We start from the raw sequence: 11,130 nt of genomic DNA, 5'->3' as shown, positions 1-11,130 counted from the left end.
ACACAGACGGATGTAACAGAGAATCCGGTAATTTTTCAAAATAAAACATATTTCGCATTCCGAAATAAATAAAACGGAAATAAGGCAAGTTCTTTCTGTGCGGCCCGGTACCAAATGCCCTGCGGACCGGTACCGGTCCGCGGCCCGGCGGTTGGGGACCCCTGCTTTAAACGGTGGACGCTCAGCGTCAGCTGAGCGTCTCCTGCCCAGATGCTGAGCTTCTCGAGAGTTCAGGGTAGGTTGTCCCAATGCGTTGAATGGAGACGAGTCATTGGATACAAGCTGGTTTTTGTCCCGCCCACGGACGCTTCGACTCTCTGGGACGTCTCTGGGACGGGATGGCAGTGGGAGGGTACCGGACGCTCAGCTTTTCTGCATCAGATTGGATGATCTGTCTCAGCCTGTGTTCCAGTTTGATTGACATCGAAATGAGCCAATCACCGATCTTTTAGTGTAGGCATCCGTGGGAGCACTTTCAATTCTCATTCTTTTCTAAGTTGAACTGGAGACGACTTCAAATCATCTAAGCGACACTCTCTGTTGAAAACGATAAGCGACGAATTACCGTAATATTTTATTACTGGTGGGTTTATTGTAGTTGCTGTAGTTGTAGGACACTAGTTAAGTTCCTGGAAAAGACGCCTTGTTGGTATGGCAGGGTTACAGATATTTTTTTCTTGAAAAGGAACGGAGAGTAGAATTTGCGTTTATATAAACGGACACATTTTATGATATCGGCCAAAATTGAGCTTCCCCTCCTTGACAGACTGCATCCACCACTGGTCATGACTATAATTTCAGTCGGCTACTCTTAGTTCTAGAGTTCACTTCGACAAGTGAGTCAAGAAAATTTTTGCAACACTTTATCATAAGTCTGCAACAAGGCAACGTATATGAACTCTAGAATTTCGGGCAACACTGCTGAAAGAAAATTGTATGGTCGGAAAAATGGCAGGTTAAAGACAATTAAGTGTTCATAATATATTTAATATGGGGCAAGATGAAGCCCGCATTACCGTATTTTCCACACTAAAAGGCGCACTGGATTATGAGGCACACCTTCAATGAATGCCCTATTTTGTAATTTTTTTTCATATATTGGACGCACTGCATTATAAGACGCAATTTCCAATGCATCCACTAGATAGAGCTAAGCTCAAGGAAATGCCAACAGAACACTACACTACACTACACTACACTATACTTCATATAGCGACGATCAGATGTCAGTAAAACGTATTTAATAAAGCACCGACACAGTTCACTTAGCCAACAGCAAGTTATATCATTGACTCGTTAACGTTGAACTCTCTTGCTGTTCTATTTCCGTGTTCAACTGCGAAACCATCGCCTTCTGTTTGAACTCTGCGTTGTAAGCATCTCTCTAGCAAGGAGCCATTTTGGGGTTGACATATTACCGTAATGACCATACACAAGGCGCATCGGATTTTAAGGCACGCTGTGAGCTTTTAAGAAAATGGAAGGCTTTTAGGTGTGCCTTTTAGTGCGGAAAATATCGTACTCCTGTTTCATACTCTTTAGTCAGAGAGTTTATAAGTGCAGAACTAGAATGTTTATTCTCAATGTTTATATTCAACCACTCTCATTACACATCGTTTATCAAACAATTTGGAAGCAATTTTTAATATAGATGGATGTGATATTTGAAAGTGTTTTATCTCCCTATTTGGGTATGTGCACATCAAGGAGTTGAAAATGTGGTTGTTGCACGCAGCATGTTTACAGTCCGAGAAACTGGAAGGAACAGCTGTATATCTGGATTGATTGGCTATGGAGAGACCTGTGGGCAGCTGTGACCTGTCTCTATTATGATTTTTTTCCAGTACCTTGAAAAAGGTATTGGCAATGAAACACCCCGCTTCTGCTGCCACTTTGTGTTCCTCCCCCGCATGCAGGATGACTTGGATACGTTCCACAATGGTTGGGACAACCATCCACTGAGAATGGAGAGCCACATGATCCCTATCCAACTGTGTTCCCAACTCCTCAGTAAGGAAAGTAGCTATTGGCTGTCCTAAAAGACGCTAGAAGTCGCTAAATGTTCGCCATCACCCAATTTGCATAATTGACCATGCGCATGCAGCATGCAATGGACGCTGTTAGGAAAGGAATAACGTCGTCGGAGAGACAAATGGTGAGGGGAAAAAAAACAGAATTACAAATGAGCTTTCTACTGTTGATTCTTGTTTCTTTGATTGTTACATTTCCAACCCTCCTCCTTTATTTGGGCTTGGGACCAGCAAAAGTGACCCAATCGAGACACTCAAGCGGAGTTATTTTGGATTTTTATTTATTTATTTTTTGTGCATTTTTTTTAAATGTTTAATTTATTTTGGTTTAGTGTTCTTTAGTTTGGTTTGGTCACAATGAAACATGAACTTTTTAAACTTATTTTTTAATGTACAAATCTACGTTAACGATCTAACCAAAAAGAGACAATCGAACACAGCTCAATGGCAGTTGAGAAAATGATGGTAACTAAGCCTAGGCCCTCAGTCAGTTTCACAGGTTTTTTTTTTTTTTAAATTAACATCAGAGTCTCCAATAACACCTGAAAAAGTTGCTAGATTTGTTGCTCGACACTTTTTTGAATGAGATTCGTTGGAGGGGTCAGAAAACTCGCTAAATACAGCAAGAGAGTCACTAAGTTGGCAACACTGGCTATGGGAGCTTGGTGGCACATGTCATCCAGTTTCAGCTAACACAGAAGTACATGCAAATATGTGAACAAATAATATACTTCATGTTTAGCCAATTAATTAGAAGCTAAACGAACAAAGTATTTAAAATTGTGTCTGATGTTACTCCATACAATCTAAAAGAGATTCCTGACATTGAGTGGGAAAACGGTGGACTTCATGGAGATAACCGCACCTTGTCATGAATCTGTTTGTGACCAACAGGTGGCACACCTGTAAGTAATTGAGTCATTAGTTGCCACTTTAAAAGACTTGATGCCCGACCACTCAGTGTCAGGTAATTGTTGCTGTTGTGTGTGTCTCTGTGCATGTGTCATGTTTTGTAGTGATGGGTCCATGAGGCATCATGAAGCATGTTGACACAATGACACACTGTGTTGATACTGTGTTGCTGACCACTGCCACCTGCTGGACCTTCAAAATCCCTGCAGCCAACGCACTTGACAGACTGAACTGACTGATTTGATGATGAAGTGTATACAATATCATTCACATTCAGGCATTCATATTGTATCATTCAATATGTTTCATTAATGTGAAAATTATGTGAATGAGGATGCTTGTGGGCTTTGTCTTCACAAATTTGTATTTAGAAAAAGAATATGCTCCAGTGTTTTGAATTTCAGTCTGTTGCATTTTTTTACATGCTATTTCCCCTGCTGTGGAGAACTCACGCTCACATGGCACAGATGAGGCCAGCATACAGAGGAACTCCTTTGCGAGGTGGGAGAGGTTTGGAAAAGAAGTGTTTTGGTCATTCCAATACAACAGCGGGTCTTGATTGCATGCAATATTCCCCTCTGCCAGGCATCACTAGACCTCTGATATAGCATCTGCTGTTGCACCTCTTCCCAGTCTCCGCACGTCATCATAGAGATGCTGCCACAGGTCATCTAAAAAACAAAACCCAACAAAAATGGCATTTAGAACAGTTTACAAAAACAAACTAATAATGATGAGTAACATGCCAGATGCAGTTGCAGAGGTGCTTTTGTTGGTGTATATTTCTGTATGGCAAATTTGACATTTCAGCTGCAATAAAATATGTGAATGTAAACTAAGAGTCACCTTGAAATTGATTTGAATTAGAATGGAACAATAATCAATCATCTGAGAGGCACTTGGTGAGACAAGGAGATTTGAATAAATACCTTAGTCTCCAAAAGGAGATCAAAAGGGACCCACACAGCGGACAATTTGCGCTTCCCCGGGAGCTCCTGCATAATAATAATATGCATGTACTTCGACAGGCGAGCGAGGGTGAGGTCTGGCTTGTTTCGGCAGTCGGCATCGCGTTGCTCGACGCACTCCCTTATAACCACAGTTTGGCAGGCTTTTGCGGCGTTGACGCCCCCTCGACTAAGTTGACGCAGTTTATGCATTGGTCACATGATCGTCTTGAGGCAGTATGCGCACTGATGCGGGGGATCGCTCTGTGAGCTCGACGCGTGCGTCGACGCATCGGTGTTGCTGGACACATCATGAATGTTCTGTTTTCTGTCTTAGGTTTTGTTTGCTACTTTGTTTCCTGAGATTTTCTGGACTTTATTTGAATGATTTTTTTTTTTTAGTTAGTTTCTCATGTGTACTTCTGTTTGCATTTTTGTTAAATACATCTCGGTCAGCCACCCTGCTCCTCCCTGCCTCCCTGCTTTTTGGGGTCCTCCCAACAACGACCACCACGCAAATTGTAACAGAATGATCCAACCAGACTGGACCCCGCAGGACCAGAGGCCTAGTCCCACAGCCACCCGATCCTGTTCCCGGTGAGGCAAGTGTTGCTGTCGCCCTCCGTTCCTGTTTCCCCGGAAACGCAAGGATTGCCATAGCCCTCCGTTCTTGTTCCCGGCGAGGCAAGGGTTGCCGTCGCCCTCTGTTCCTGTTCCCCGGCGAAGCAAGCCTATGGGTGACTTTGGGACATCTGGGATCCTTGAGGGAGGAGTACTGTCATGAATCTGTTTGTGACCAACAGGTGGCACTGTCGGGCTCCGCCTGCAGCTGCACACCTATTGGTCATTGTGTCATTAGTTGCTGCTTTAAAAGACTTGATGCCCGACAACTCAGTGTCAGGTCATTATTGCTGTTGTGTGTGGCTCTGTGCATGTGTCATGTTTTGTTTACTGTCTTATGTTTTGTTTGCTACTTTGTTTCCTGAGATTTTCTGGACTTTATTTGAGTGAGTTTTTGAGTTAGTTTCTCCTGTGTACTTCTGTTTGCATTTTTGTTTAATACAGCTTGGTCAGCCACCCTGCTCCTCCCTGCTTTTTGGGGTCGTTCCAACAACGACCACCACGCAAATCGTAACACACCAGCTTCATTGAATGCCCACAGACAATGGACAACCGACATCTTTCAGGGATGCAGTTGACCGCTGCATCTCAGTCCTTTGGCAACGATATTTGCTTTGCTCTTGTTCAATTTTGTGTACAGTTTGAAGAAACTGATCAGAAAGATTGCAGTTTTGTTGATCTTTTAATGTTTTTGCAGATGATCATCCCCTTAAGTTATCTATGAGTAGTACAATAGAATCCACTTTGAACTTTTGTCTCCACATGGTTTATTAGAATACTGTATAGAAATTGACAATATGTTGTCGCTCATACCAAAACTAGCAAATAATTGACCATTTTGTGTGAAAGTTCAGCTGCACGTTTTGTGATGATACAAAATGCTTTTCATTGTGTAACAATGTGAAAATAAAATCACTGCTAGGTCACCTTCAATATCTTTATCGTATTACCAGAGTAAGGACTGCGTCTGGTGGTTTTCCATTCAAATTGTAGTCAAATACAAGTAGAAACATGTGGGCTACATACTGTCAGATGAATCTGGAAAAGCTTTGTTACAGATCTGGAAGAGTCCAGAACAGAATTGGATCCCACAAATGCGGACAAAGTTAAGATCGTTAACAAAATGCACAACCAACAAAGTACAACAAATGATGGTGATTACAAAGAACCAGGACTAAACGAGACAAACCAAAACCGCTTGCTAAAGCCAAGTGTAAAGACAAATGTAAATCACTTGTCACTCAAAGGACAAGGAAATCTATTCCACAAAAACACAACCTGAGGAATATCAACAAGAACTACTGACAAGAAACTACTTGGAAAAGTGTGGAGAAACTTGGAGGCAAAAATGATGAAGGTCGAGAAAATTGCACTTGGTACGAGAATTGTGTGCAAGGGCAATAATCCGACAGCCAGTTGTCGACATGACTGAGTTTATAAAGGCAGCTAGATAATGAGAGTAACGACAGGGGTGGCTCAGGAGGGAACACCCTCCACTCCCGCCAGACACTGCAAAACAAACAGAACAGAATCATAAACTAGCTTAAACTTTAAACAAGTAAAATATTTTGACTAAAACAAACTCGTTTGACAATTGTAACAAGTCTCACAAGACCAAATCCTGTATGGCAAGTGCAGATGCAGGACAGGATGTTGTATTTACAGATTCGCAATCCTTGTAATGCCCTGGTACACGCAAGATCTCAAAACAGGTGGATGCTTTGCGGTATCTGCCCTTGTTGACCTCAACAGAAAGACTTTGTGGTAGGACCTCTTATCCAGTCCAGAATTTGAGCAGCTTGGCCAAATCAGCTGGTGTTGCTATGGAGTTGATTTAAATGACTGATTAGTCATCAGAATAAATGGCATGGATTACTCATGTTGAATAGACGATTAGCCACCCCTTCAAGACTGCCATTAGGTATAAAACTGTCGCAGATAGCCTGCTATGCAGCATTTGCTTTCAGAGGAAACATCACCATCATCACTGTCATCATCACGAGGCCATGCGATTTGCTAAAGACGCACCTGCATGGATAAAAATAGCATGTGAAAGACTATCATTTTTTATTCTTAGATACTCTTTGGTCAAACATAACCGACTGATACTCATTATGTCAGTTAGGGGTAATGTATGCATTGAAGAAAGTGACCAGGTATGAGCCCTAACATTTACTTCAGATATGGCACCAGATGACAAGAATAATTAAAATTAACCTTAGCAATGACATTCCCTGCCATGTCTTTTGGAAAAAGCCAGACCATCGCGTCAGGTCTTTGGGTCAACAGTGTCCACATTGGGATTACGAGACCTCATCTGAGCTGCTTCATTTGCCTTGTGATGCGTCCTATTACCCGTTAATAGGACTTTGGGGATAGAAACCATCAGGATAAAGTGGAGCATTTTAATTTCGTCAGATTTCTTTTTTTTTTTTTACTTCGCAATGTGCATTTACACCAAACATCACTCACAGGGTGGAAACATCAAACAGGACGTGTGACATGTTTGGATGAACATTTATCAAACTTTCAAAACATTCACTCACGGCATAGATCAACAACTTCTCAAAAGGCTACTTCCTGTGGTTTTCTGTAAGAGAAGGGAGGTCCCACACAAACGGCAAGTCCTTAACACTTTATTTATCCTCAGTATGAATCCCCTTTTAAGCTTCAAGAGACTACAGAATACAACACAAGATAAGATAAGATAACCTTTATTTGTCCCACACTGGGGAAATTTGCAGTCTACAGCAGCAAAATTGGGGGGCGGGGGACAAAGTATTTCATTACACAAAAAACCTCACACATCAAGTGCAATAGACAATAAAATAGCATCCCATTGTAAAATATAGAACAAAGAAAATGTATTTATATATTTATGTTTAAATTAAACACACAAGTTGATCCAGGTCTGGGCAGTCCTCCAGTGTAACGATAGCAGATTCAGGACTCCCACCAAGCAGAACACGTACAACAGGAGGACTGAGTCCCTGCAGACATGGTCCTTCGTGAAAGAAGTAGTTACCCATCATTCTCCCCGCCACCAGGAACATGTCACCTTCCACAAAAAAAATCAGAGGCTGAGTGGAATAAATGGCCAAGCTTCCCATCAAAAATTCTTGTAATATTTGAATTTGCCGTTTATGCATTGAAAACAAGAATTAAGAAGAATAAAAAGTAACAGGCCTCCTTCTAGAGTACAGTCACATGCAGGTTCACATTGCTCTTTCCACTTGGTATGAATGTGACAGTCAACGGTTGTCAAAAAGTCTTATTTGTGTGTGTGTGTGTGTGTGTGTGTGTGTGTGTGTGTGTGTGATTAGTCGAGAGCAGTGGTTCTTAACCTTTTTAGAGGTACCGAACCCAACCAGTTAATATGCACATTCACCGAACCCTTCATGAGTGAAAAATAAATGTATGATATTGTATGTATGAAATGTATGATAGTAAAGTTTAACACTAAACCATATTTGTTGATTTGTGATTCCATCACTGTCTGCATCCAGTTGACCAGGTGAGCTGAGTAAATGGAATAAGTGGCAAGGGAAAGAACCCTTGCCACACAGACATGAAACACCTTCACAATATTTCATAGGGTCTACTTAAAATTGCATCGACATGAAATGCAATTTGTCATTGTTTTGTTGCTTGTGAACAAAAAGAAGACATTTGCATTTCCTGTAGTCTCATGATGCCAGGTCAATAAAGAGTCTTTTTTCGGGTGTTGTTTTTGTGGTCACATGGAATGTTCGGATTTCACAGTGCCCGACCCCCAAGCCCCCAACTTCCCTTGATTCTCTTGGAAGATGGCCGAAATTCTTGTCTTAATGGAATGCCAAATCTACAAAATTGTTCATAATCGGGACTTGATGTTCCTAAAAATGGTCATAAGACGTGGGTCATGACCAAAACAAAAAGATCCATGGCACTGTGAATCTATTGTTTTATTTTTTACTTCAATACATATTTCAAGCAGTTTAAATCGATTTCCGAGAAATCATTACATCTCAAGCATTTGTCCTTATGTTCCCCTTGAAGGAGAAAGGTGTCAATTCCCTCTGTCCACTCTCATCTCTGGTGGGCCCACCGTGTCTGACAGATACACGTGCCTCAGTCTCTCGTACTGTGGTTCATAATCTTGACTATTGTCTGATAAAAGAGGTCAAGTCGGTACATCCACCTCGCTGGGGTTTCCCAGAAGATGGGTCCAAGGTTCATTGGGCCTTTCAAGATCGACTGTCATCCATCCTGTGGCCGTAACATTTTATCTTTTATTTAATAATCTTCTATAGCATTTTTTACTTAACTGTGTGATGTCACTGATATCAGAGATCTCTTTTCTGAGGGTCCTGACCAAGGGCGGGAGCATTACATTTCAGAAAATAACAATGTTAAAGGAACAGCATTACAAACATCCATCCATCCATTTTCTAATCTGCTTATCTTCACAAGGGTTGTGGGCAGTCGGCGGGGTAAACCCTGAACTGGTTGCCACCCAATCGCAGGGCATACATAGACGAACAATCATTCGCGCTCACAATCACACCTAGAACGTTCCGTTAACCTGCCATGCATGTTTTTGGAATGTGGGAAGAGTGTGGGAGTACTCAGAGAAAACTCACGCAGGCACGGGGAGAACATGCAAACTCCACACAAGAAGGCCGGAGCCGGAACCCTGCACCTTTGCACTGTGAGGCGGACGTGCTAACCAGTCGATCACTGTGCCACCCACATTACAAACTATGTAATTAAAATTGCATAGCAATGTAAAATGACACATTTCAAGGGTATCAGTAATTGAAAATTAAAAAAAAAAAGCTAATGATGGTTTTAAAAGCAGGCATGGGGCAAAGTCCTTTGAACTTCATGTCTTTATGAAGTCTAATCCAGGATAGTGCACTAGAACATGAGAAAGCATTTTCCCCCTGTGTTAAAATACAACCCCTGGCAAAAAATAGGAAATCGTCAATCTCAGAGGATGTTCATTCACTTCTCTAAATTTCTAGCCCAAAAACAGATGACTGAGATGACACACAACTAAAGTCTTTTCAAAATGGCAACTTTCTGTCTTGAAGAAACACAAAAATAAATAATTTAAAAAAAAAAAAAAAAAAGTGGTTTCCCCGGGAGAAGTAATCATCTCCCGGAAAATACAGTCAAGGAAGTGTTTCTTGCATTGTGCGTTGACCATCTCGTTCTAAAAGAGTCACAGTTAAGTGAACGTTTGTATCCTGGAGGTTCTGAGCAGGTAAACGACGAAAGTGGCTTGCCCGTATGTCATGCATCTGGAACAAGTAATTTAGAACATTAACGTGAGTCCCGATGAGAAGGGAGGCAAAAACGAATTGCGCACCAGCATCACACAAATATTCATGGGAAATTGCACTTCTTTGACAATCAGCATTTGACCAGAAAAAAAAAACAAAAATCACATTTTAAGAAGTTTATTTCCATCTCCAATCTAGCATTTCCTGGAAGCGGCTTTGAAGCTTCTCAGAGAAAAATACACCACACAGGCCATGACACTGACTTCATTTGCTTTCCCAGTTTTTGCTCTCTGGCTCGCTGCATTATCATCTCGAAAAATGCTTTCATCATCCCCAAATGGCCTTTCAATTGATGGAATAAGAAAAGTGTCCAAAATGTCAATGATAACTTGTGCATTCATTGAAGATGTAAGGATAACCATTTCCCCTGTGCTTTTTGCCTGATATGCATCTCATCAGTAACTGGAAATGTCCATATTTTCTTCAGGCAGGTGTCTTCATAAATCTCACTGAAACGGCACCAAACAAAAAGTTCCAGTGTGGTTCTTGGTCAAACACTCCTGACCTTCCAGCGTCATTATTGTCTAAATTTCACAGCCTCCAATATTGCAGACTTATTGCACAGATAACTTCAACACCCTGACTGGGATTTGTGGTGTCGTTTAAGTGTGAATGTATTTTTATTGGTGATAATTAGCCGTCCGTGGCCACTGCCTTTCATGACATGCCAACACACCCGTGTAATTAAGAGCTCGTTATACCCTTAAAATGCATCAGCTTCAAAAACAGTTGTTACTAATAACGTGGCACAATGTCAATGCTACACAATACCCTTTATTCGAGGCCCACGCTGTCTATAATGTAATAATACGTCACCAGAAAAAATTGGTTCGGTTTGTTACCTTATGTTTCCACAAGGTGTCACTCACAAGCTACTACTGTCATTTACTGCAGTGTTTTTGTGTGCCTTAGCACAGTGAGATATGTCAGGTGTGCCGTGGGAAATTATCCAATTTGTCTGCCTGTGCGGTCTATCGCCTGGCAGGGTAATCATGTAGTACTCTTCCATACCGGTTGGGAGCAGCAGCAGCTAGCTAATTGCCTTGTGACAAGCGAATTAGTGACGCATGTATGCAGGACGACGGTGAAAGTGATGGGTACGTTTTTGAAGAGGAAAAAATGGCTGATTCTGAACTGGATCCTGGACAAAATCTAAACCCATATAAAGTTTCCTAGAATGAGTGTAGTTCAATAGAAAGCAAAGACGTCCACCAAAATTTCTGTCACGAGGCAAAACAATGAAAGCTATCTTTCATTTGGATTTACTTTTACTGGTGATGCAACGGCACCGAC

General features: G+C 41.5%; 1 long non-coding RNA gene across 1 annotated transcript in view; it reads right to left on the bottom strand.

Moving 5' to 3' along the window:
* LOC109522847 (uncharacterized) overlaps nt 1–9,775 on the bottom strand; it is a 19,218-nt gene extending 9,443 nt beyond the window's left edge. Inside the window, exons 1-2 of the long non-coding RNA XR_002169638.1 lie at nt 9,765–9,775; nt 4,687–4,698 (exon numbers count right to left, since the gene is read on the bottom strand). This is a non-coding gene — a long non-coding RNA (uncharacterized LOC109522847). The remainder of the gene's footprint in view (nt 1–4,686; nt 4,699–9,764) is intronic.
* Nucleotides 9,776–11,130: the final 1,355 nt, after the last annotated feature.

The sequence above is a fragment of the Hippocampus comes genome, unplaced genomic scaffold (genome assembly GCF_001891065.2).
Source record: "Hippocampus comes isolate QL1 unplaced genomic scaffold, H_comes_QL1_v1.1 scaffold270, whole genome shotgun sequence".
Lineage (NCBI taxonomy): Eukaryota > Metazoa > Chordata > Actinopteri > Syngnathiformes > Syngnathidae > Hippocampus > Hippocampus comes.
Note: the sequence above shows the minus strand (reverse complement) of the source record. Positions and strands in the feature narration are given on the sequence as shown.